Here is a 3,568-nt window from a genome sequence, read left to right as displayed (position 1 = left end):
TCGAGGAGCTGGAGGACGGTGGCGAAGAATACAAATATCATCGGCCCGTATGGTGCCCCGATGGGCTCAGCCGTTCCCAGGAGCAAAAAGTCCAGCGTCCGCGTGAGTTGGAAGAAACCGAAAGATTATACCCGCGCACGCTAAGGAAAGCACGGCCTGATTTGGCCGCCAAAATCCTGCGAACCCCGGACGAGGAAGGTCGGCCACAAAGAAAAGAGTGGCGCCCCAAACAGAGAAAAGCCGATGATGAAACATCGGCTGGCACAAATATGGTGTTCATCCTCCTTCGGAGTTCAATGCCCCAGGTTTAGACGAGACCTCCGTGGCACAACTTGATCGCGGCCCACGGCCGGTTATCTTTGAGAAGCCACGAGACAGAGCTACGTGCATCCGAAGGCCCCGTACTTACGAGGGTATATTGATGGGAGGCCTGTAAACAGGATGCTGGTAGACACCGGAGCGGCAGCTTAACATCATGCCATACTCTATGCTACGTCGGCCGGGACGCTCGAGTTCGGATCTAATCAAGACCAATGTAACGTTGAGCGATTTCAACGGCCAAGCATCCGAAGCACGTGGAGTTCTGAACGTGGATCCGACCGTAGGAAGGAAAACCATCCCTACGGCGTTCTTTATCGTTGATAGCACGAGCAGCTATGCCGTTTTGCCGGGAAGAGATTGGATCCACGCCAACCGCCGCATTCCTTCCACGATGCACCAATGCATAATACGATGGGATGGTGATGAGGTGGAGGTCGTCCAAGCCGACGACTCGGCTGAAGTCTCAACGGCTGGCATGAATGCATGGGAAGCGTGCAGGCCAAGAACCCCTCTCGGGCATCAAATTGGACGAGCTGCGAGCGCATCGATGTAACGAAGGGAAGGGTTAAGCTAGTTTTATCCACCGGCCTGACCATGTAGTGTGCAAGTCGGCGAGGCTGATCCTTGTGATCGGCCCCGGTGATCCGTGGAGGAGCATTACAAGACCTTCACCGAGCAAATAACGTGGAGGCCGATTCCGAGAATCGGCCGGGAATATCCTCACCCACCATTCTCGCCTCGGGTTCAACATGTTATCCAACCGAGCCGATACCATCAATTCTCTTGACAGAATCGGCTCGGGAGGGCACCCGTGTATATAAAGTACGAGGGTGTGCAACAGAACCATTTCATCTTCTGTTGATGGGTGTTGGAACATGGGGGGCCGATATACAAGTCGGCCGGAAAAATAAAAAATAAAAATTTTGGAATTCGGAAAATTTCAGGCATAGCCGATGCAGCAGGCATCGAAAAATTTCAAGCATAGCCGATGCAGCAGGCATTGACTTAAGAGCAGAGGGGGTAGTTCCCTCCAAGGCGCAAGGTTTGGACTAAAGAAGCTCGGGGGAGGGCGGCTCGCATCGGAATTCCTCATTCTAAAAGAGCCGATTTGTTCTAAATCGGTTTGATACGGCGTTGTGAGTTAGAAACCAAGGATGATTGACGTAATCAGCTCGCCGCTATTCTTACCTTGAAGGCCCGGGGGCAGCTCACTTTGAAGGTCTCTCGCTCCGGGGAGCCGATCTCGTTGGGATCGGCCGAACCTCGCACCGCAAGTTACCTGAAGAACGGTGCCCATGTTGCAAAATTGCACCGCAAGTTACCTGAAGAACGGTGCCTATGTTGCAAAATTATCATAGCTTGCTGGATCGGCTGTATGGACCCTCAACGGAAAGGAGGTAATCGGCTGGTGGCCCTGCGGGGTAATTCTCTTGGACAGGGTTGGGCCCGCCCCGAAATCTAAATGGTGATGATCCATCCTTTACCTTCGCCGTGGCTAAGGCTCGGGGGGCAGCTCGCCCTCGAGGTCTAACCAACTCTGTCAAGGTGGGCCCGCTCTTCGTGTCGGCTCGTTCAAAAGGCGGTATTTATTGTAGAGGGAAGCTGTCGGAGCCGAACGAGCAGAATTCGGAGAGAATAAGGAAGAGGAGACCTGACATTATTTCAGGAGGTTTGCCGCTAGGTCCAACATGTCATCTTGAATGAGATCTGTGGATTCGCGCGAATAAGGCTTGGACTTGTGTGGCAAGGAGTTTGGGTCTAGATGGATCTATCTCAAAAATCTAGTGTGGGAGGCCGCGCGATGCCATCGGCTTGTTGGGCATGGTCTAGTGTAGCAATCGGCAGAATCGGGGGGAAGACAATCGGCTAAATTATCATAAATGGAATCGGCAAAATCGAGTTGGGGAATTTCTTCATTGATGAGCCAGATTTCTTACGGAGAAGAGCCGATTGCCCCTCAAAAGAGAAGACCGGGGGATACATTGCCCCGTCCGCTATCGCTAGTCCTATGCTAAGACCTTATCTAGGGGCCGCCGCCCTCGTCGTCGTCGTCGGCCACCGTCGTCGTCACCGCCGGTGCTACTCCCCGCCGGCTCGTCGTCGGCTGCTCCAGCCGGCCGCCGATAGGACCCTCGTCGTCTTCGTCCTCTTCGTCGGCGTCGCCGTCGCCACCGTCGACGTCGCTGAAGTTCCCGGGCCGGAGGTGGCGGCGTTTGGCCGGCGGCTCATCGGAGGAGCCGTCTTCATCCTCTTCCTCCTCTCCCTCTTCCTTCACCTCCTCGGAGGTGGTGAAGTCCGCCCGAGGAGAGGCGGTCGTCTTCGCTCTCCACCACCGCTTCCTCGCCGGCAAGGAAGCGGAGATCGCTCTCCCCGTCGGTCCGGGATTTGTCATCCCCGGACCGGACGGAGGAGTCATGGTCCTCTTTGTCCCACTTTGTCGGGGCAAGGATGTCGTACGCCGCTTGCGTCCCCCACGAGGGCGTCGACTCTCGGATTGGAGAGGACACGTGGGAAGGATCCGACGAAGAGGAAGAGGAAGAGGAAGAGGACATGGTTGCGAGAGGAGGGTTTTTTGGAGTGCCACCGCGGAAGGGGGAAAAGAAGAGAACCGTTCGCTGCGGCTAAATAAAAGGAGGTGGGGGTTTTTAATTTCCGAGCAGTTCTCGAGGACATGGTGCCAAACCGTCAAATCGTGCGCAGAAGTTGGGAAGGCAAGTCGTCATGATGAGGCATGCTGCGACAGCTCTCGCTTCCGCCGTGATATGACCCCTCCGGGAAAGAACGAGTGGTTTTGAAATTACCATTACCAAAACCAGGGGGCATGTGTTATCACCAGCATTTTGGCTAAATCGAGGAGGTGGGCCGCGATCAAGATGGGCTTAGAAGATTACATATGAAAGATCTATGAAGCGGCCTCGCACGGAGAAGTTGGGCTGGTTAGCCCGTGTATCTTAGTAGAATAAATTATGTATCGATTTAGAAGTTAGAGTTTATCTCGTGCACGGTTTAGTGCACGTCCACATTAGAAAGTCCCCTGGACTATAAATATGTACCTAGGGTTTATGGAATAAACAACAACTCACGTTCAACCCCAAAAACAAACCAATCTCGGCGCATCGCCAACTCCTTCGTCTCGAGGGTTTCTATCGTAAGCGAGCATGTCGCCTAGATCGCATCTTGCGATCTAGGCAAGCACAAGCCCCACGTTGTTCATGCGTTGCTCGTACTCGAAGCGCTTTTGATGGCG

This window comes from Lolium rigidum, chromosome 1 (genome assembly GCF_022539505.1).
Source record: "Lolium rigidum isolate FL_2022 chromosome 1, APGP_CSIRO_Lrig_0.1, whole genome shotgun sequence".
NCBI classification, from domain to species: Eukaryota; Viridiplantae; Streptophyta; class Magnoliopsida; order Poales; family Poaceae; genus Lolium; species Lolium rigidum.
The sequence above is the reverse complement of the archived record's forward strand: the minus strand, read 5'-3'. Positions refer to the sequence as shown.